Source organism: Canis aureus, chromosome 22 (genome assembly GCF_053574225.1).
Source record: "Canis aureus isolate CA01 chromosome 22, VMU_Caureus_v.1.0, whole genome shotgun sequence".
NCBI classification, from domain to species: domain Eukaryota; kingdom Metazoa; phylum Chordata; class Mammalia; order Carnivora; family Canidae; genus Canis; species Canis aureus.
Genome location: NC_135632.1, coordinates 43,111,623 through 43,136,086, shown reverse-complemented (window position 1 = coordinate 43,136,086; position 24,464 = coordinate 43,111,623). Strand labels below are relative to the sequence as shown.

The window sequence follows — 24,464 nt, the reverse complement described above, 5'->3', positions numbered from 1 at the left end:
AAACTGCTTCTGTTCCCATCTATAGTAAAAAAATTCCTCAGAGTTTAGTTTTTAATAAGAACACATAAAATGAGTGCTAAACACAATCTCATTCAAGTAATAAATATCCATCTGTGCATAAAGGAACCAATAAAAATGCCACCTCACTACAAGACACATAAGTAAATAAATAAGTAAATGTAAATGTATGTTTATGTTTCTTTACTATTTATCAGAATTTGAATATATGTATGAGGGGTTTTTTTGTATTCCAATAGAACTTTATGAGCACTGAAGGTTGAATTTCATGCAGTTTTCATATGCTATGAGATATTGTATATTTATGTTCTTGACTAATTGTATCTTAATAATCAGAATTGATAACTAAACCCAAGATAAATATTTTGACACTTTGAGCTTCAAGGCTCAAAAGTTAATTAAATTCAATTTATTGCACATATTTCTGTGACAAAGAATGATATCAGGGTGATAAATAATACATAAACATAAAAATATGTGACATTAAAATGAAATTCTGAAAGGGAAGTAAAGTGGGATAGAAATATCTATTCAAAGAGAGAAATGAAAAATGTTAATATTCTGGCTGTTAAAGAAGTCAGCCGGCAATGGCCCACAGACCAAATCTGGCCTGTTACCTGTTTTTATAACAAGTTTTGCCGGAACACAGCCATGTTTATGTACATGACCATGGCTTATTCAACTAAAAGAACAGATGTGAATAGTTACAGTGGAGACCATGTAGTTCACAGATACAAAAATATTTATCATCTGTCCACTTACAGAAAAAGTTTGCTAACCCCCAGCTTAGACCAATCATGGCCCATCACCTGGATCAACACATGCCCATCCCAAACATGCTGGGACACTCTTGTAGGATGTTTGCCAGGATGAAGCAGGGTGGATTTGATGACAACCATTAGTGTCTGCTATGTTGTACAGTTTGAAATATCTGGGGATTTCTGTTCATTGACTGCAGACCTATGGGTTATGGAACCCCAAGGAGAGAGCCACTTTCTGGCCTTGGCAACAGTGAGGAAGCTTAACAAATCGTTGGTCTTTTGGCAGCATTTTCTCCTAACAGTGACTGGTCTAGCAGGTGTCATCATCATGAACTTGCCTATTGACATGGTAGAGGGAAAATGCCAAATTTTAGCCATTTTAGACTCTGGTATTTAAATTTTTGCACTCAGTCTTGAGGCCAGTAGGCATTCCCCCAGCCCCACCTTTATTAGCCTATAATTAGCCAAATGCATATCCACCAACCATCAAGCCCCTAATTGATGATACATTAAGTTAAGAGAGAAAATCATTAGAAGATAGTCTTTAAAATTGAGCAAGTGATTGAACAGTTTGTCATTGTTTGAGGAAAAAAAAGAGACAAAAATATAAAAAGCACCTATGCCCTAGATACTTGATGACGTTCTGGAGATAGAAGAGGCCCATCTCTCTGGTTTGCCTCCCATTAACAGCCATACTGTACTGGACATGAAGAGGCCTTATGAAAGATGGTCCCTATAGTAACAATGCTTACAATAATGCTTAATTGTTACAATTATTGTAACAATGCCCTCCCTAACACTTCACTGTTTTCAAATGTCTTCGTTGAGGAGTACATCCAGGGCTAAGAGACCTTGCTAAAATGGCTTTTGCCAAAAGAAAGAGCTCCTTCACCTAGGCAAGAGGTGTCAGCTGGAAGCCCCAGAATAGATTCCACTTTTACCATTAGCTGGAGGTTCTAACTTGGTAAATAGAAACCAGAGAATTAATTGGGAATGACTGAAGCCATGCCATGGACTCAACCGTATATGATTATGAACATTCACATAAACATCATCGTAATTCAACAAATATAGAACACCGCACTGGCACACCTCAGAGATATTATGGGTTTGGTTCCAGATGACTGCAATGAAGGAAATCTCACAATAAGGTGAGTCAAATGAATTTTTTCATTTCCCAGGTCATATGAAAGTTATGTTTCCACTGTACTGTCATCTGTTGTGTGAAGTGGCATTATGTCCAAAATTACAATGTGCATATCTTTATTACAAATATTTATTGCCAAAAAATGTTAATCGTGTGAGTTTACAGTGAGTCATCATCACTGACTGCAGATCACTACAAATGTACTAATACTAAAGAAGTTTGAAATATTGTGAGACTAACCAACATGTGACACAGAGACACAAAGTGAGCAGATGTTGTTGGAAAAATGTGCCAAGAGACTTACTCGACACAGGGTTGCCACAGATCTTCAATTTAAAAAAAAAAAAAAAACATGTTTGCTCAGTGCAATAAAGTGCAGCATGACAAAGTAAGGTATGCTTGCACATCTGGGTTCTGATGTCAATGTCAAATCCCTCCCTGCTAAAGAATTGAGAGTCTGACCAGTAGTTATGAGAGACAGCCCTGTCCCTGTCCCCATCCCCATTCATCTTCTTGGTTCTTGGTCTAGCAGTCATGCTTTCTCTCTGACTCTTCCCAGTTGGCTCAAGCATGAGTGTCTCATTAATCTAGGGCTTTTACAAAAACTGTGAAGGTGCAGTCTTTCTGCAGTTGGTCAGATTTCCTAGTTTAGAAATAGTGCCATTGGCAGGAGTGATTCCAAAGGTCCAGACACCTCTGCTCCTAACTGGCCCCTGCTCAGGTCCATAAATCCTTGAGCTTACCCACATTCCCTATAACTTGAGCTAATTTAGGTCCCCAAAACACCTTCTTGTGCTCTGCGCCTTATCCATGAGCACTTTTCAGCAACACCAGAGCTTTCAGCTTGGGCTTTTTGTTTAGGGACATGAACAGTTTCTAGAGCAAGTGAAACTAAGAATGAATTGTCTTATATCAGTTGATCCTGGCCAAAATATGCAGGACAATCTTTTTTTTCCTGTCTATAAATGAGATTGAGGCCAAGAGGCTTAAGGGATTCACCTAAGTTTACACACTTGTTGGATGGTAGACGAAGACTCAGCAGCCGCTGTTAAGACACAAGAAGCTGGGAACCAGCACAGGGATCAGCTCCTAGCACATAATAGGCTACCAGTTGTTGGTGGTTGAAATTGTGAAAGAATAGAGAAACCCAGGCCTGAACTTCAGCATCCCTCAACCAATACTCTGCCAAGCTGTGTGATGAGAAATAGCCGTACCCGTCACAGATCAGTTTTCTTCAGAAGAATCATATCACTGAGAATGAGACAATGAGGGATTAACTGTAGTTACTGATGCAGTTACTGGAGATGCCTTTGAACAATCTTGGGAATCAAGATAGGCTAGGAGAAGCTAGCTAACTTTGAGAATTTTCATTCCAGAAACATTCATTCCAAATACACTTAATAATGTCCATTACTGCTGCCAAATACTGTGTTTTACCATGTGATTTAACAATAAATAATACACAGTTCTTGACACATGGAGCTCATAGTTGAGAAACTGGAGTGTGTTGGTGGGGTAACCAAAACTTACAAGCATGTTTTTACAATGTAATTAATTGTTGTAAGTGCTAGAATTCACGTTAAAAAGTTGTGATTGGAGAAAGAAACGACCATCAGGGTATTATGCTGAGTGAAATAAGTCAATTGGAGAAGGACAAACATTATATGGTCTCATTCATTTGGGAAATATAAATAATAGTGAAAGGGAATAGAAGGGAAGGGAGAAGAAATGGGTAGGAAATATCAGAAAGGGAGACAGAACATGAAGACTCCTAACTCTGGGAAACGAACTAGGGGTGGTGGAAGAGGAGGAGGGCGGGGGGGTGGGGGTAAATGGGTGACGGGCACTAAGGGGGGCACTTGATGGGATGAGCACTGGGTGTTATTCTGTATGTTGGTAAATTGAACACCAATAAAAAATAAATTTATTATTAAAAATAAATGAATAAATAAATAAATAGAAAAAAGAAAAGAAAAGAAACCACCATCAATTCTGGCTTGAGAAATCTGAGAAAGCTCTACAGAGGTCAGGATCCTTAAGAAGCATCTTGGAAAATAAGGAGACCACCAAAAAGACTGGGTGGTGAGCAGGGGAGGATATTGTAAATCAGAGTGGACCCTATCTTTTAGCATAAAGGGAATTACCAAAAAGCAAAACTATCTACAGATCACTTCTTCCAAATTTTATTTTTATTAGAGAAATTAAGCAAAATAGAGCATTATCTGCAACTGTATTGAGCATTCTTTTGTTATTGTCCCCTAAAAACCTAAAGGTTTTTCTTTTCCTTTTCTTATTTTGGGGGGAGAGGGCTGGTGTTGAAGGTTGACATTTCAGAGATACCATCACAGGTGTGATAGGCACTATCTGGCTGTGGTGCTTTGGCACCAGATGCATCTTGAGCATGGCATGTTGGCACAGAGGTATGCTACGGGCCAGAGAAACAAAACATAAAGCTGTGGCTTGGGTGGAGAGTAGCTGAATGGATGATGAAGAACATGGCAATGTGCTGGGGACTAGAAGATGAGGGACAATGTATAGCAAGGTTAGGATGTTAAGTACTCTGCAAACAAATACCACCAGCCACCACTCCCACCTGCTCTTTCGCCAGCCCTATTGAGTGTGAGAAGGCTAGAAGCAAGCATATTTTCTTGGGCACTCGTTTTCCAGACATGGGGCGTCAGGGGCAGGGTAGGGCCCCTTCATCTTTCCATACTCTGCCCTGGCTGTGCACTGTGTGCTCTACAACCTTGTCCTCATCCTCATGCAGAGCAGGAGTGGGCAGTGGGACAGCCCTGGCCTCAATGCTGGGAGGGAGAAGCCCCTTAGGAAAGGCTTGCTCGGGGTAGGTGCCTGGGTGACCAAGTGTGATTAGATTGATCAGCAGTAAGAATTTTGTTTTCTCTGGTCTTAAACTAGGTTTTGGACCTTCCCTTAAGCCAGTAAGACTGTAGTTGTTCATTGGTGCTCTGGGTGGGCTGCGACCAGAGCTTGAAACTCCTTGAGATGTTGAGAAAACCACAGGTGGTTCAGCATAACTAGTGTGCAGAGTGCCTCTGGGATGTCTGGGTAGGAGGCAGAAAGCCAGGGCATAGGTAGCCTCTGGCTCTTTAGAGAACATCTGTGGTTCTGTGGACATCAGCAGCAGTGCTTCCAGAACTACGCATGGCCGTTCTTTCTGTCTCTGGGATATAACTCCACATGAATATGGTTGAGGCAGTGGACACTTCCCTTGCCACCCCCATATATATCTTGTGATTCAGCTCCCTCCTGACACTGTTCCTACTACAATTAACAGTTTCACTATCATTTTTCCTGGTAGAGAAGATAGAACTCGTGGGCTCAGTTTTCAGCTCAGTGCCTGTTGACATAAGACCTTCAGCTTCAAGCTAGAGGCCTTCTCCCTCCTTCCTGACCCCCTCCAACACAACAAGAACCTTCCTTGTTGTCTGACTCGTGAATCTTCCTCCGGGTTCTCTGAGCTCATGTTTTCTCTGCTGGAAGAATATGACCATTCTCCCAGATGCCATAGGGGAAGCTTTATTTAGGGAGAATTTTATATAACAACCACTTACATAACGCTGTGTGCTAGGCATGCTCTAGAAGTATTACAAATATTAACTCTTTTAATATTCGTAATAGTATATGAAGTAGGTACTATCATTTGTCCCACTTTATGTACCAGGAAATGTAAGCATGAAGAAGTTAGATGACTTCGGTTGAATAGATTGGATTTTATTAAACAGCTTTGGTTCAATAGATGATATCGGATTGGCTGAAAAACCATAGCACATCATAAATCCAGCAGGTTGGGTACCTTACTGATATGAGTCAGTCTGTGCCATGTTGGAAATAGCACAGATGCTAGAATTACATATCTGAGTTCAAATCCACCACTCACTGCCAAGGGAAAAGGATAATAGCACCTTACCTTTGGAGTTGTGAGAATTTAATTGAAGGAACCTTCTTTAGTGCCTGACATTTGGGTGTTTAGTGAATGTCAGTTACTATTATTATGACTGCTGTTGTTGATGTCATGATCATAGCCTGGCTGGCTTTTCTAAGGACCCTAAGGAACAGCTCCCTTAGCAATGGTGGAGCACACTGTTATTGACTTCCCCAACCTCCCACTCCCGACCCTCTTCTTCTCTCCTGCCCCACCTCATACACCAGCCTCTTTATCTACTGGATTCTAGTGGCTCGGCTCTGGATGCACAGGAAGAGTCTCAATTAAGATTTCCAAGAAGCCTAAACAAAGACCTATGGCAAAGGCTGCCTTGAGCCAGTGTGTTCTTCACATTTTCCCTCAACTGACTCATCCCCACAGGCTTATTACTGAGATTGTATTTTGGGGTTAAGGCAACTGATCTCTCAAAATGACTTTCACAAAAGATAATTGAAAACTCTCTTTTCTAACACAGCAGAGCTCCTGAGTGGAATGGAACAGCCATGAGCAGCTGTAAGTGTTAGCTTAGGCAGGTTATATCTGCCATTGGCTAATTAGAAAGGAGAAGGTTGCTGACCCAGCACAGGTACCAAGTGCCTTGGTGGTCCTAGTGTGTCCTGCTCAGGGACACCAATGACCACTCTCAGACCATCCATAATTCATTCTTTCTCTAACACAGTGCACAGTGGTGCACACATAGGGTGATGGAACCTAAGTTATATCAAAAAGGTGATGATCCTCTACACTGGAAATGTCCATTAATAGGAAGCCCAGCTCTCTCTCTGTGTGTGTGTCTCTCATGAATAAAATAAAATCTTTATTAAAAAAAAGGGAAACCCAGATTTTTCATCTCTTGGCAGCACCTCCCAGAGGAAGGGATTAGTTTGGCAATCTCTCAAAGTACTCTTCAACCCTACATTCATTCATGTGGTCTGCATCAGACAGATCTGGCTTTGAATCCTGGATCAGCCATGTTTTTGCCATGTGACTCTGGGCAAGTTATACAGTCCTTTTGAATTTGGAAGTTATGAGAGTTTCCTCAAAAACTACTATAACCTAAACATAAATCACTTAGCAACACTTTAGCTACAATAAAAAGTATTCTTATTATGTTGTTTTCATTTTGAGCTTGTTAAATAGCTATTTCCTTTACTTTATAAAATATTAAACACAGTATAATTGCTTATGAACATCAAGGCACAGCAAAAATAATTGTTTTAATATTATTAAATTTAATTTAATTCTTATAGTTTCTTTCCCAGCATTGACCAAGGCAGTTAAAGATATTACCACTCAACAAATAAGGACACTTGTCCACTTGTCCACTTGTCTTTCTGAAAGATTTCATAGGATCATGCAGTGAATGTTCCAGGTTATTGACTCAAATCATTTAATTTTAGTGCCCCTAGGGGGATCCCTGGGTGGCGCAGCGGTTTAGCGCCTGCCTTTGGCCCAGGGCATGATCCTGGAGACCCGGGATCGAGTCCCACGTCGGGCTCCCAGTGCATGGAGCCTGCTTCTCCCTCTGCCTGTGTCTCTGCCTCTCTCTCTCTCTCTGTGACTATCATAAATAAATAAAAATTAAAAAACAAAATTAAAAATTTTAGTGCCCCTAGGAACTAAAAAAAATGTGCACAACTTTCATATAAACATCAGGTAAAAACTATTTTACTGTATACATTTCATTTTTTTATGCTCAAATAAAATGTGTAATCATCAGGCTAAGTTATACAGCTGATGATTTTTAGCTTGGCAATATGGATGTCATCTTTAATAGCCAATGTTTCTTAATTTACTATGTAATAATAAAGTTATACAAAGAGAACTAAAAATTATTTGGCACATAATTATGGATTCATCACCTAAATTTTGAACTAAAATATTACGTAGCCTAATGGAAGCCTCTGAGTATCCCCCCTTAATTATATCTTCCTCCCTTACAAATATTTTTTAAAATATTTGTTTATTTGAGAGAGAGAGAGAATGAGTGAGAAGGGCAGAGAGAGAGAAAGAGAGAGAGAGAATCTCAAGCAAACTCCATATAATGCAGAGCTTGACCCAGGGCTCAATCTTACAACCCTGAGATCATGACCTGAGCCAAAATCAAGAGTCAGACACTTAACTGATTGAACCACCCAGGTGCCCCCATTGTTCAACTTTATTATATCTACTCGTGTTACATGTATGGTTCATTTATATGGTAGAGATAGTGTTCATCAAATATCTTATATGCTCCCTATATTTTCCAGCCTCCTTTGCAGGTAGACCAGAGACACACAATTGATTTTGGACAAGCGACTCTGATCAGAAGTGTCACGTATCATGCTCAAGTCAAGACAGTTAACTAGAGGACCTTCCCTCTTCCCCTTCAATGGTGACCTTAAAGGCCTTATGTTCAAGTTGTGCAGCTATAAGATGGTGAAGTCTTTGCCTGGGTCTCTAAGTGATTGTATGGAACAGAGCCTCCTGCCAAGCCATACTGAACATGTAATATGTGCAAAAACAAAAACAAAAACAAAAATACCCTTGTAGTCTTAAGCCAACTAAAATTTGGAAGTTAGTATATCAAAGTCTATTCTGTCCTGAACAATACAGCCACTTGTACTGCATATGGTACTCCTTTGTACAACTGCACCACAATCCCTGTTCTCCTGTTAAAGGATATTTAAATTGTTTCTCATTTTTAACTGTTATAAAACAATGCTACCAGGACATTCTTACACATTTATATACATGCACAAGAGTTTTTCTAGGATACATAGCTAGAATTGATTTTTAAGTTGTAGGGTATATACATATTCCACTTTACTAGCTGTATCACAAATGTTCTCCATCAGAATTACAACAGTCTATATTCCCATAATTGGTATAATAAAATCCCTGTCACATCCTCACAGTTGGTATCAAAATGTATTTTTAGTTCTTGCAAATCTGATAGGTATAAAATGATGCTTTTAATTGTATTTTAATTATATTTTTAATTTACATAATATAAGTTAAGGTTTAATTGCATTTTATTTTACTAGTGAACTTATACATCTTTATATGTTTCCCAGTCATTTATATTTCCTCTTTGATGAATTGCCAATTTGTAACTTTTACTGATTTTCATATTTATTTTCTTCTTTTTCTTAAAAACAAGTAGAAGTTCCTTTTACATTATGAACACCAATCCCTAATCTTTTATTTGTGCTGCCAATATCCTCTCCCAGACTGTGGCCTTGTCCTTCATTTTTTTGATAATCAGAAATTGTACATTTTAATGTAGTAAATTTTTTTTATAAGTGGATCTTATTTTTTTTAATTTTTTTTATTTATTTATGATAGTCACAGAGAGAGAGAGAGAGAGAGAGAGAGGCAGAGACACAGGCAGAGGGAGAAGCAGGCTCCATGCACTGGGAGTCCGATGTGGGATTCAATCCCGGGTCTCCAGGATCGCGCCCTGGGCCAAAGGCAGGCGCTAAACCGCTGCGCCACCCAGGGATCCCTAATGTAGTAAAATTTTTAAGTCTTTTCCTTTTTAGTTAGGAATTTGGGTCTTTTGGGGGGCCTAGGTGGCTCAGTCAGTTAAGCATACTATTCTTGATTTCAGCTCAGGTCATGATCTCAGAGTCATGAGATCAAGCCCCACATTGGGCTCTGCACTGAACATGGAGTCTGCTTCAGATTCTCTCCCTCCCTCTACTTTCCCCTGACACCGATTCATGCACATGTATTCTCTCCAGGAAAAAAAAAAAAAAAAAAAAAAAGAAGGAAATGTGAGTCTTTGAAAGAGATTCATTCCAGCTCTCAGGGTAGAAATATATTCTACTACATCTTCTTATAGAAGTTTTTGTTTGCTTTCAGTGTCCAGTAGTGGTTCCCCTTTTCCTATGGTATCACTTTCCATAGTTTCAGTTACCTGTGGTCAACTGAAGTCTGGAAGCAGATAATTCTCCTTCTCACAAATTGTCAGAAGGTCAGTAGTAGCCTAATGCTCTGTCACAGTCCCTACATCATTCACCTCCCTTTATGTCCTCACATGGCATTTCATCATCTCACATCATCACAAGAAGGGTGAGTATAGCTCAGTACGATATCTTGAGAGAGACCACAGTAAGATAGTTTACTGTCATTAATCTCTTACTGTGCCTAATTTATAAATTAAACTTTATCATAGGTATATATGTATAGGAAAAAAAAACAGCATATATAGGGTTCAGTACTATCTGTGGTTTCAGGCATCCACTGGGGGTCTTGGAATGTATCCCCCTCCAATAAGGGGGGACTGCTGTAACTCTCCAATCCACCCAAAACTGATTAAAGCCAAAGATTTGAGGTCATATGTCTCAATAACAGTTCAATGACAAATAAGAAAGCCAATGTACCTATTTTGAGCAGAAAGATTTTTAATATAGAGAATTAGATGCTTGTATATTATTGACAGGGCTGGAGGAGCATACTCCAGACCAAGTTTCTAAGAAGGGTCCCAGGACAACGTGGAGAACTGACCTAGCAAAAGAATTGCTTCCTCTGCCAAGAGCAGGAAGCAGGAAACTTTCAGGAAGCCACAGAAATCAGGGATCTCCTTTCCACTTTTGGCTCCCAGATGACCCATCTCAGCCACAGTTCCTGCCAACATGTGGAGATCCCACATAGCCACCTTTCAGCACCACGAAGGAAGAACTTGGCTCTGGGACCTCTGCCACTGCTGCCACAGAAAAGCCAGATTCATACTTGCCAGCCTAGGAGGAGCACACGGCTGTTAGTCTTCATTTTACAGGCAGATGGCATTGATGCTCATCATTTGCCCATTTTGGAGGTCATTATTTTGATTTTGAATCTTTCAGTGAGCTGACTGGTTTCATCATTAGGCTTTTGCCTCCTCTGTCTGACTTAAACATCCCAAAAGGCAGTGGTCCTCTGCCCTAATCATCCCAGGGCCAGGTGCGGCCAACTAGGGACCAGTTCTGAAGCCCATATCCTGTAGAGATTATTCAGATTACCCAATCCTAAACTGTTCACCCTGTTCACCCTGCCCTGCGTTGCCTTTGGCATGGAAACCCAGATAAAGGCTCTGGCTCTAAGTTCTCCCCTCACTCCTGTCTTCTGCCTCCTGACCACTCAGATGTCTCTCCTGTGTGGCTCTGTGTGGTGTGCTGTGTCTCTTGTCTCTAGGACCTGTAAGCATAGTAAACTTCGTTGTTTCCTGAGTCTCTCCTCTGTCCTGTCTTGTGGTTGCACCTGACTGATCATCTCATAAAAGAATACAAGCATCCATATGTCATTTTGGATAGAAGCATTCAGTTGCCTGCATGAGAATCTCTGGAGCTCTCCTTCCTTGTCTTGGAGGATGTGGAATCATGCATTACTGTGGAGGTGCAGCACTGAACCTTTATGTGGAAGGCAGAGTCCCTGAAGAGGCTGATGGACCTAGAGCAGATTTTGCAAGATCACAGAGTAAAATTTTGAGAACAAGAGCCATTTAAAGGTGAGGGATGTTTGCGCTGATATCTAGTCTAATCTGATCAATACACAATTCCACTGCTTTCTGGCACTGAGCTTCTGCTTGTCCATCCATCATTTTGTCGTCTGGATTCTATTGTCCAGTAGGTATTTTTTTGCAAGAAAGATTCACAAGTGACTCATTTAATTTGTTTTTTCATATTTGAGAATGTCTGTCTGATGCTTTTCTACCTTCTTAACAACAACAATTTGCTCTAGTGCAATGTCCTCAGGTCCCCTGTTCTTCATGAACGACAGAAGTTGCCCCATGAATGTCAGTAGATGCCCCTCTAGTGAAATTTCAGGCCAGATTGACATTTCCCCCATGTAGATCCCAAACGCATTTCTCTCTGATTGTCTAGATTTCTGTCTGTATCAATGAAGTTATAGCCTAACTACCATAAGGCTCGCTATAAGGCTCACACTTTTATTAAAATATAGTGTGCCTTTGCGATATGCAAATTCAATCTCTCATTCAGTTTAAAGAAATTTTTGGCTATCATATCTGCAATGTATTTCTTTTGTTTCATTTGTTGCTCACTGAACTTCATGAACAGGAGTTATCCTTATGTCCTTATATCCTTATGCCTTATATCCTTATGCCTATTCTCTTAAATTTTTAAGGGTGTCCTGGGACCCTTCTTAGAAACTTTGTCATTTTCCTATGGGATTCATTCTGATTGCTACCCATCTTTTATTTAGGTCCATAATTTGACTATTGTCTGCTGTGTTCCTTTATGTTCTAATGTATTTAGTGCTGTATAACAGTGGTGTTTTATCCTCAGTTTGTTTCTTTAGGTCTGTAACCATCCTTCCGTATCATCCTCTTGTTTGTCTTTAAGTTCTTGAATACTTGTCTTGTTGAGTTTGTGTTCCTATTGAGTTTTACATTGTCCCAAATCCTCAAGGGGGGGGAGAGTGGGTTTCTTCTTTTTCTTGGGTTCTCTTACTGTCTAGACTGGGTTCTTTCTCTCCTTCTTATATGCTTCTTTTTCCCCTCCATCCCTCCCTTTCTACTACATGTCCATAATTTTTCCTACCATCCTTCCCTGTGTTTTGTTCCCTTCGTTCTCTTTTTCTTTGCTATTTCTGTTTGCATAATTATGATCCTAATTCTTTTCACTGTGACTGGACTGAACGTGGGAAACGCTGTCCAGATCCTCTGTTTTATATAATATAATGTGTTTGAATTTTCCTCCTTACTCCCCACACACACTTTACTTGACACCAGCCTGCAGATTTCTGTGGCCTTAGAGCATTGGGATGGTGCAAGACAGCCTTGTCATTGAGGGATCAGCTTCTCTGCTGAGATTTCAGCTCATCTTCCAGCACCAGGTTTCTTTTCCTTTAAACAGGAGTAGATTTTTTCTCATGGTGGAGGGAGGAGATGGTCCTTCAGGTTTCAAACCATATGCCTATATTCAGCATAGATCCCAAGGCAGTGATGGGCACTGATGAATTGTCATGTGATGGAGATATGAGACTTGAATGGGGTTGCATGACAGAGGAGTCTTTTACAGCAGGGGTCTGTCCAGAGCTACCTGGGAGTTGCTACTCAGAAGAGAAGAGCAAGGGGACTCCTGGGGGAGAGGGATGTCCCCCCGGGGCACTGCAAGACTCAGGGTCAGAGAACCCTGGAAGGCCATAGCAGCTTGGAGTCTTACCACCAAAAAGCCAGCAGCTGTGAAGTGAAGTTTTGTGAGGTGTGCAAAGCAGGCAGGCTCTAAATGGCTAAATCTGCTTGTTTGGGTTATTTTTAAAATAATTAAATATTTAAATTTTGAGTATGGTTCCAGTGGGCTTTTAAGCTAATGAGTCTCAGCCTGCAAAGACAAATAGATGATATATTGGCCAACACACAGAGGCCATCTTTGACTCATCTATATAACATGTTGCTTCACCAAAATCCTGAAATCCTGTTGACAGAGGTACAGACTTTTCCTCAGGTATCCCTCCCAGTAATGCCGACACAGTTAATACTAAATTTGAGAACTGTCTATTTAAATCAATGATTTAACTCAAATAATAAATCTTTTTTTAATAATAAATTTATTTTTTATTGGTGTTCAATTTGTCAAATAATAAATCTACTAATAGCAATAACATTTGGTTTGAGGGTCATCCTTTCTTTATGTGGGACCTCAGTTTCCTTATCTGCAAGAGCAGATCTCTATTCAGTCATTCAGTAAATTGTAAATTTATTGAGTACCTACTGTGTGCCAGGGACTGTGCTAGGTAGGCACTAAGGATACAAAAGAAAACCAAAGAGACCAAGTCCTAACTCCCATTGAATTTATGCTCTAGTGGAGGGAGATAGGCAGTGAACAAAGACAGATAATGAACTAGTATAAATATATTTGCTGTGGGTAACTTTAACAAAGCAAGATAGGGTGGCTGAGAGTGCTGGAGGGAGGATGACATTTTACAAAATGTCAGGGAAGACTGTCCTGAAGAGGTGAACTCTGATTAATCTTGAAGATTCTCTCAGGTTCTCTGAGGCCACCCTCCAGTATATTAAGCTGCTGGATCCCTGATTGAGTTGAGTTTGCCGCTTTCTTTTTGTGTGTGTGTGTGTATTCACTTGTTTGGGGCTGATCCTGAAGTGAAATGGCAGCAAGGCGGGCAGTCTAGCAGGAAGGGCCTAAGAAAAAAACACTCCTCCTACAAAGGAGGATTGCTAGTTTTATCGAGAAGTGTTAATACATGTCTTCTAAGGCATGATATGGTTAGAGCAAAAGAAACCTAGGTTTACTATCACTGAGCCTGGCTGTGAGACATGTTCTACATTTGTTTGAATAAAAACGATTGGAAATCTCTTTCTTGGAAATTACTCTCGCAGTTTCCTGTCATCAAATGCAGCAGTGGGAAATAATGAAGCCAATCTAATTTTTTTCTCCCACTGCCAGTGAGTTCATTTTTACTTTTGTTTTGTTTGGGGCCTGAATGCCTATAGATGGGTCTCTATGTTGATTATTTAGTGCCTGGTTTTCTTAAAATTCAGAGTGTCCTTTAATTTATAATTGAGATCTTCCTTTGTTTTGGGGAAACCATGTTCCATAATAGTGAACCTAAATTTCAATGAGCACTAGAATCACCTAGAGAGCTTGTTAAAAACACAACTTGCTAGGCCTAAACCCAGAGTTTCTGATTTGATTAGATCTTGGGAAGGGCTCTAAAATTTGTATTTCTGATAAATTCCCAGGTGATGATGTTGGGCTGGGGATCTCACTTGGAGAAGTGCTGTTCTAAAATATCATCACATATTGATTTCCTGTTGGTTGGATGTTATGCAAGTTATGCAAGCTGTGCTCCTCCTCGACTCACCTTCCATCTCCATCCTGTCATCTCTAGACCTCGGACCCCTGCCATGTACTTTCTCATTGCTATATGGCTGTACTTTCTCCAGCTCATCAGCTGTGTTCTCGGCCAGGTTTGCAGCAATATCTCTTCTCCTTCTTGCCACTACAAATTCATTTCTATAATCATGCCTTTTGCTTCATTTCCTTCCTGAATCCCACCATCTCACTGCTTATCTATGTCTGTTGTTTCCTATTCTCTTCTTTAGAACTTCTTTCTTCTAGTCTGAATTCTTTGCCTAACTCTGATTTATAGTATTCTTTTTAAAAATTTTACTTAAATTCAATTAATTAACAAATAATGTATAATTGGTTTCAGAGGTAGAAATCAGTGATTCATGAGTCTTATATAATCTCCAGTGTTCATTACATCCTGTGCCCTCCTTAATGTCCATCACTCAGTTACCCCATCCCTCCACCCCCGCCCTCCAGCAACCCTCATTTTGTTTCCTATGATTAAGAGTCTCTTATGGTTTGTCTCACTCTCTGATTTCATCTTGTTTTATTTTTCCCTCTCTTCCCCTATGATCTTCTGTTAGGTTTCTTAAATTCCACATGAGTGAGATCTTATGGTAATTGTTTCTGGTTGACTTATTTCACTTAGCATAATATCCTCTAGTTCCATCCACATTGTTGCAAATGGCAAGATTTCATTTTTTTGATGGCTGAGTAGTAGTCCATTGTATATACATATCACATCTTCTTTATCCATTCATCTGTCAATGGACATCTAGGCTCTTTCTATAGTTTGGCTACTGTGTACCTTGCTGTTATAAACATTGGGGTGCACGTGCCCCTTCGGATCACTACATTTATATCTTTGGGGTAAATACCCAGGAGTGCAATTGCTGGGTCATATGTTAGCTCTATTTTTAACTTTTTGTTAAAAAAGTTTTCCAGAGTGGCTGCACCAACTTGCATTCCCAGCAACAGTGTAAGAGGATTCCCCTTTCTCTGCATTCTCACCAACACCTGTCATTTCCTGACTTATTAATTTTAGCCATTCTGCTGGTATGGGGTGGTATCTCATTGTGGTTTTGATTTGTATTTCCCTGATGCTGAGTGATGGTAAGCATTTTTTTCATGTGTTTATTGGCCATTTTTATGTCTTCTTTGGAGAAATGTCTGTTCGTGTCTTCTGCCTATTTCTTGATTGGATTATTTGTTCTTTGGGTGTTGAATTTGATAAATTCCTTATAGATTTTGGATACTAGCCCTTTATCAGATATGTTATTTGCAAATATCTTCTTCTATTCTATATGTTGCCATTTGGTTTTGTCAACTGTTTCCTTTGCTGTGCAAAAGCTTTTAATCTTGATGAAGTCCCAATAGTTCATTTTTGCTTTTGTTTCCCTTGCCTTTGGAGCTGTGTCAAGCAAGAAGTTGCTGTGGCCAAGGGCAGAGAGGTTGCTGCCTATGTTCTCCTCTAAGATTTTGATGGATTCTTGTCTTACAGTTAGGTCTTTCATCCTTGAGTCTCTTTTTGTGTATGGTGTGAGGAAATGGTCCAGTTTCATTCTTCTGCATGTGGTTGTCCAATTTTCCCAACATCATTTGTTGAAGAGACTGTCTTTTTTCCATTGGATATTCTTTCCTTTTAATATTCTTTTTTAAAAATTTTGTCTGAAAGTATCTTTGCAAAATAATGTGATAACTCCTTTGAAGTTTTATTTTGAATGGAGAGCATTCTTCCTGTATTTACCCTTTGCAAAATGTTTACATGGCAGAGGAGCCTAAAAAGTCTAAATGAAGGAGCCGTTAACCTGGAATTTTGGTCTGCTACTACAGAACGCTTTCTCGAGGGCTAGCAAGATTTGCCCACCCTGCTTACCATGCAGGTAAGCCCTGCATGCCACAGTGTGTCAGTGTGTGTGTGTGTGTGTGTGTGTACATGAATTGTCAGCATTTACTTTTCTAGCTGTCTAAAATCAGTCTCTGGGGAAGCTTGTCACCTACACTTTCTCCCCCATCCTGCCTGATTCTTTCAAATGTGACTCCCTATGTGTTACTTTGTTTAGCGGCCCTTATCCTGCCAGTCCATGCTGAATGACATACTGGTTGGATCTCATAGCCTACATGTACCTTGGCCTTGCTTATCTAAGCCAAGTCTTTTGTCACTGCCTGGTGGTGGATCAACACTACTTAAAATTTGTTTAGCTGTTGAGACTGATGACCCCACATCCACCAAGAGGATATGGAAAAGTATTTTACTCCTGTAACCTGACTTTCTGGGGACACCTAGAAGGCTCATGACAATCCAGGTAGCAAGCAAAGCAGAGAGTGTTTAGGACTTTATAGTGCCTAGGTCATAAGACAGGATGAGGATGAACATTCCTGCATAGGGCTTGGGGCTTATATAGGTTGAGTGGGCTTTCTTACCAGCTTGCTCAGATGTAGGGCAAAATGCAGAGGAAAACAGGAGACTTCAAAGTTGTCAACTGTCCAGGCACATGGGTGACTTAGTCACTTAAGTGTCTAACTCTTTATTTCAGCTCAGGTCATGAATCTCAGGGTCATGAGATCAAGCCCTGTCAGGCTCTATGCCTGAGATTCTCTCTGCCCCTTCTCCCATCCCCCACTTGTGAATTCTCACTCTCTCTCTAAAAATAAACAAAAACAAAACAAAAAACAACAACCAAAATTGTCAACTGTCAAACAGCAAAAACAGAGTGTTTTTCTTAATTTCACCAGGCATCATTAATTTTACCCTTAAGGGATGACCCCTACTTTGGAGGACTCTGTGCTCTGATCATTTTGCCTGAGAACTATGAGCTCTTCTTAGACAGTTTGAGAGAAGAGTTCAGGCAGTGATACCTCTATCCTGTTATTTTTAAACCAGAAGGCTCCTGTCTAAATGCTTCTTTTATAAATGAAAGTGATGAGCTGAAAGAGTTCTGCCACTTTTGGTTAGTGGACTATGTTCTGAATAAACTTAAAAGCTTTCTTATTTTTCCTTCTCCCAAGGGAAAAAACACTGACAATAGGTATATGTTCTGTTCCTGATTATTTTGCAAATAAGACCTACATATGCATGGTTATACTTGAATATTTAGAGGGCCGTGTTTCCTGGGAAACATTAAGGATTTGAATATGAGATTTTTATATTAAACCAACAAATTAAAGATTTTAGACTTACACAGTTGAATGTACTTTCATAATCATTCAACAGGATATGCATGCCAATGTTACTATAGATATCTTTGATTAAAAGGCTCATTGTAGCATGCATTTTTAAAAATTCTACTTTCTTATGGAAATGAGAGACAATATCAAAAGATTTAAAAGTACTATTTAGTGTAAAACTTGTACCAAATATATTTTATTTTTAAATTAATATAAGTTCTAAAATATGTGTAATTTGTAGGAGACCTATCCAGAATCCCTAGGCACCAGAATCTTGACTAATCAGATAAGATTAACTCTGGATGCTATTAATTTGATTATAATGAGATGCCTATGTTTTCACATTTAATGATCCTGAAATCAGCATATTTCTTAAAAATGTTATAAACGGGGGCACCTGGGTGCCTCAGTCAGTTGAGTGTCTGCCTTAGCTCAGGTCATCATCCCAGGGTCCTGGGATTGAGTCCTACAGGCTCCCTGCTCAGTGGGGAGTCTGCTTCTTTCTCTCCTTCTGCCCCTTCCCCCTGCTTTTTTAAAAAGTGATATGAACATATATTTACCAAGCATCAGGAGAATAATAAATTATCGTTATAATTGCCCGTTCCCTTGTAAACTTGGCCTTGTAAAAAGGTGGCAACTCTACAAATGATCACCTTGATTCAGTTTTTTCTGTTGGTAGTGCCATGAGCCATTTTCATTTAGTTTATATTGGATGATTAACTCTTCAGATGTCTTTACCCACCACGGTGCAAGTCAAATAAATTTACTGTGTATTTGGAAAATCCCATCTTACACAGGGCTGTTCAGTGAAAAAGCTGTAAAATTGACAAACCTCTTGACTAGATTGAAGAATTTGGAGGAAAAATAAATTGGGAAATGTTGGTGTGAAGTTCCATTCACACACCAGGAGAAGCAATATACCCTTCCAAATTTCAGAAGAAATTTAATCTTGAGGAAATATCAGACAAGTACACACTGAGGGATACTACACAAAATTACTGGCTTGAAGTGTTCAAAATGTTGATACCATGAAAGACAAAGAAAGACCAAGGAAATGTTCAGGTTAAAGAAGACTAACAGAACATGATAGTCAAATGAAATGCTTAATCCTCAACCAACTCCTTGAGGTGAGAGAAAATAGCCACAATGTACATTGGGACAAAATTTGAATATGGATAATAATAGAATAATATTGGGTTAATTTTAAATTTTTCTGAAATTGATCATTTCACATGGTTACATAAAAAAGCATTCCTTTTTCTGGAAATACGCACTGACACATCTCATGGAAAACTGACATATTTTTCACTTATTTTCTCCATAAATTCTTCCTGAGTTCAGCCGGCCAGCAGGCCTATGGTAAAACAACCATCTGTGTACTGGCCATCACTGAATTTCTAGAGAACTCTTTGTTCCCATCTTCATTTGTGTTGTTTGATTTATAATTTGGGGGTATTAATTCTTGATATGCCTTTTATTTTATTAAAAATGTTTTATTTATTTATTTTGAGAGAGAGAGAGAGAGAGAGAGCATGTGCATGAGCCTGTGAGTGGAGCGGGGAGGGAGGAGTGAGAGAAAGAATCTCAAGCAGACTCCCCAGTGAGCATGGAGCCTGATATGGGGCTTGATCTCACAACCCTCAGATCATGACCTGAGCCAAGATTAAGAGTCAGATGATCAACGAACTGAGCCACCCAGGCACCACGTGATGTGCCTTTTATTTGTAATGTTTCTTTTCTCCTTTTTTCCTGAAGCCTCTTTGCATAGTTCTGGGTTGGTTACTTTGGGGAAAGGGCCAGCATGAGAGTTTGACCTTTTTGCACTTTCTCCAATAAAGCAGAGATGCCTGTTCACTCAATAATGGCCAGGCCTACATTAACAGTCAAGATTGGAGAGTCAGAGGGCTCACACTACTGCTCATGCAGCCTCCATGGTAACCTGGAGAAAGGTCTACACATGCATAGTTGTGAAGCAGTGAAAGGACCTCTATTGGAGGCTGCAAAATGCTTGGGACCCAACAGCTAGAGCAACAGCGAGACAAGTGTCCCAAAGGAACTGATGTATAAGCTGGGCTTCTTCAAGGTTTCAATTCAGCTGGTAAGGACAGGAGGTAAAAACAGGCTAGACCAAGTAAAGCGAGAGCAAATGGGCAGACTGGTAAGCATGGTCAAGTTAGTGAAGGCTAATTTTCTGAGAGCTGAATCTGAAGATGAAGAATAGATTTTGGGAGAAAGATACCAATTAGGTGCCAACACTCTCCACTTCATGGTATCTAGTCCTGTGGGGTGGATAGCATTCCCTTTTATAAATGTAGGCACTGAACTCACCAAGGCAGTAACTTGCCTATGGATGTGTTCCAAGTAAGGGGTGGGAACTGGATCTAAAACCAAATCTTTGACTTTAGGGTGTACATTCCCAACAGGACTGTCTCCCCACAAGTGGGCAAAAACTGGTCTTTGGAGGGAAGGAGGATCTTGCTCTTTTTATATATGAAGCACAGATATACATACATTGATAGACAATATAATTGTGATATTAAAATTTCATTAGGGGAGTTAGAAAAAAAAGTCTAAAAAGACTCCCCAGGGAGGCAGTAATGAAAACAAAAGGTTGTAAAACATTATCTAGAGAAAGACAAGTGAGGACGGGTGTCCTCAAACCATTTAGATTCTGGGACACCTAAGTCAGGTTGACACTTCTGCTTCTTGAGCTGACGGTTTCCTTTGCTTCATTAGGAGCAGCTACACAGCCCCACAAAAGCACTTGATGATCTTATTTGTAAAAAGTGATAAAATGCACTTTTGTTGATTCAAGAAAAGAATCCTCACCCTGTGATTTCATTCCTCACCCTGTTAACAGTGATGAGTCGGTGCAGTGGGTGTGTCAAAAGGAGCATATCCCTAAGAGGGGTACACAAGACAACTGTGGCCCTTGGTAAACAATATTTCAGGAGTGATAACCCACTCATTTCCAGGCAGCCTATGGATGAGTAACATGAACCCTGTGTATTGGTTTCCTAGGGCTACTGTAACAAAGTGCCACAAACTTGAGTGGCTTGAAATGACAGAGATGTATTGTTTCCCATTTCTGGAGGCTAGCCATTTGAAATTGAGGTGTGGGCATGGCCATGCTCCCTCTGAAACTTGTAGGGCAATCGTTCCTCTCCTCTTTCTGGCTCCAGGTGGTTTGCCAGCAATCTGGCATTCCATGGCTTGCAGCTATCTTCCTCCTGTCTCTGCCTTCATGGTCACATGGCATTGTCCTGTCTTGTTTGTCTCTGTCTTCACATGGCGGTGTTCTTATAAGGGCACCAGTTATATTGCATTAAGGTCTCCACTATGATTTCATTGTAACTTAACTAATCGCATCTATAATGACCCTATTTCCAAATAAGAAGATAAGATCCTCAGGTGCTAGGGGCTAGGACTTCAACTGATTTTTTTTTTTTTTGAGAGAGAGGGACCACACAATTCAACTTTTATGGCATCCTGTCAGGGATTTTTTATATTCTTATCTCTGACCCATCAGTGTCATTTTGGGGGAAGTTGGTGCCAATCCTTTTGCTTGCACCCCTCAGAGTTAGGACCACAGGGTGTTAGTCTGGGACTGGCATCAATGTGCTAGAAGCTTAAAAAAGAGATAGGAACAGCCAATGGCAAGTAGGAAAAAGTCACAACATGTAGATACCACAGAGAAGGTAACAGTTTTAAAAGAAAAAGGAGATGTTTTTAACCCCAGGAAGGATTTCGTAAATCTTGCATTTCACAGCATTACACACATAAGGAGCCAATGGCTCTGTTGTCCCTCATCTCAGCACATGGTTGAGCTTTATCCCACCAACTCTGGAAGATGGGATCTGGCCTTCCTCCTCTTTGTACCCTCGCAGCTGAAGCACAATGCCTGGCAAATGGGGCATACCCAGAAGTGTGAAGATGAAGTCTCAGGGCCCAGCTGTGTCCCTTGGACCAGCACTTCTGCAGAGCAGGGCAAAGCCTGGAGAAGTGGGTGAGTGATGGCTTCATTGCTCTGACAGCTCACATGTGCTCCTGCTCTCAGTTCTAGGAGGAAAAGGCCTGTGGCATGGTAGAGAAGGACCAGGCAGATTTCTTCACAGCCTCTCATAGAGTGGGAGCAGAGATGGGTTTCGGGTTGCAGTGATGCTCGTTGTTTCAGAGAAGTAGAGGTAGAAGGAGGAAGAACAGACTTCCTGATGAAACCAGGAAGCCCTGTGATGTCCCACCCCCGCCCACCAACACACACACACACACACACACACACACACACACAATGTGGCCTTTGTCCTGCTCTTTCGCAGGTGCATCTGGAAGATTCTGCCTTGGAAGCTCTGACTCACTCAGACTACACACTTTCTGCGGCTGCAGAGGCCGTCCCAATATGTTAAAGGAAATGCCTCCCCAAACTGCACTTCTGAGTAGCAGGGTGGAGACATAAAACAGTCTTCAGGCCTGGAGAAAACCTCTTTCCTTTTTTTTTTTTTTTTTTTTGTGACTTCCCCACTTCTGCCCAAAAGGTGTTAGCGGTGTTTGTTTGGGGTGGTATTGAGTCTATTAATAAATGCTGATTTCAACACTTTAATAAGGGTTTTAATCCATTACTTTAAAGTCCTGATGTAAATGGAAACCTGTGATCCCCTTAAGGCTGTAACTCTAGTTTAAATGTATATCAGATTCCTAACTTATGAATTCTGCTTGAATGTTTTTTTTTAATTAGTGGATTTAAAAGTCCTGAAATTTACTCAGTAGAATCTTGTTATAAAGAAGGTCTGTACTCCAAGTAACTAGCACTTACTACTCACTTGGATAGGAGCGCAGGTTATGCCATAGGAGCAAATGGAGGATTAAAATACTAATTGTTGTCAGAGGTTTTCAGCAATCTGAATTGCCCCCACCTTGAACTTAATATATTCCTACTAGATGTCTCCCTATACTACTATATTTGCCCCCAGCGCAAATATACTCTGTATACAAGTAATATGCATGTGTTTGTGTATAAATTAAGAGTCTCTCCATGTATTGGACAACTTTTATATTCCTTTTGCTTTTCTATAGTTTCCAGGGTTTCTACAATCAACACTTACTACTTATGTAATCAGGAAAACAATGCTTGTTATCCATAAACATATGATGACCTTTCAGAAGAAGATGAGAACATGCCTGCAATTAGAAATGCTATTAACTAATTGCACATTCAGAAAGATGTGTGTCCCTCATCCACACATGGAACAAAGGCCATAGACAGGTGTAAAGCAAGGCTGAGGTCTGGAAGGAATAGACCCAATGGTTCTCACGAGGGTCAGTACCATTGCACAGGAGGAGTTTAGAAATATATTTAGTGGGAATATTTTGAGTATCACAATGACTGGGATTACTACTGACCTCTGGCGCCAGTGTCCAGGTATCTTTCAGTATGTGGAACAGTGTCAGGCCAAGAAGAGCTGTTCCCTCCAAAATACCAGGAGGGTTCTGGTGAGCAACAGCAGTCAATTATATTGTGTAGGTTTTCCCCAAGTAGTGGGGAGGGTGAGGGGCTCCCCAAATCAACCTGGATATGATACTCAGAATGACTGATAGGCCTTATTTCAACACAAAGAGAACTACTTAGCTCTGCCTCTGTTATAAAGGGGGCTATTCCATATAAATCCCAATTTTTCCTCTTCCTGATATGCCCTAGACACCCTGAAATGAAGTCTAAGATGTGGTGTAAGGATGTCAATGCTAACATTTATGGATTGCTTATCAGGAGCTATGTATGGTCCAGCCCATTCTTCTCTCGCCTTAATGGCGTTCTCGTCATCCTTACATATTATCATCCATTAAACCTAAATTTTATATGCTGATCATCATGGTAATACCTACTATTTTTATTTACTATTTTATTTAAATATATCAGCCTTTATCCACATTGTATATTTTTTTTGTTTTTTTCACATTGTATATTTTTATACAACATTCATAACCCACTTTTGTGAGTTTAAACCGTGACATTTCTTTTCTCAATTTTGTTTTGCACTGTAGACAATACTCCCATGAACATCTTCATATGGATGTACTTTTTACTTCTGGGTATTGTCTTAAGAAAATCTCTGAGGATAGACCTTGTGGCTCAAAGACTATGTATATATATATATCTCTGACTCCTCTTACAGAGTACCATATAGCTTTGTCGCAGAATTGTACAAACTTATTCTGCCATCAGCAATAAACATCAATTTCAGCACAAACTCCAATGTCAGGTTCTCTCAATCTTTAAATTCAAACTACTTTGCAGGAATAAAATAGTGTTGTGCTGTGGGAGAGTCAAATACGTCAATGACTTTGAATGTTTTCTTCTGGTTTCTTTAAAAAATTCTATTAACTTCTTGAGATGGTTGGGGATATAGTGTCAGATTTCTGACACTGAAACCAGAGTTGGTATTGAGGATGGATTATATAAATTTTCCCCAACAAGATTATTTAGCTCTGAAAGCCAAACAGCAGCTCTGTGTGAAATCTTATAGTCATTAATCCTTTCACCACCTTGAAGAGATGTGAAATGGGATCAAACACATACTGATTGAGGACATGGCTTTCAAGTTATGTGTATGACAAAGGGAAAGATTCCCCCAAGCTTA

The 24,464-nt window shown here is 40.0% G+C and overlaps 1 protein-coding gene and 1 long non-coding RNA gene across 9 annotated transcripts in view; both read left to right on the top strand.

Annotated features, from left to right (window-relative positions):
* Positions 1–24,464, top strand: part of MYRIP (myosin VIIA and Rab interacting protein) — a 357,362-nt gene that overhangs the window by 158,275 nt on the left and 174,623 nt on the right. The gene's annotated exons all lie outside the window — the stretch shown is intronic.
* LOC144294104 (uncharacterized) lies at positions 1,483–13,458 on the top strand. Its single transcript, XR_013361505.1, has 2 exons — positions 1,483–1,930; positions 8,119–13,458. It is a non-coding gene; the product is annotated as an uncharacterized LOC144294104 (long non-coding RNA).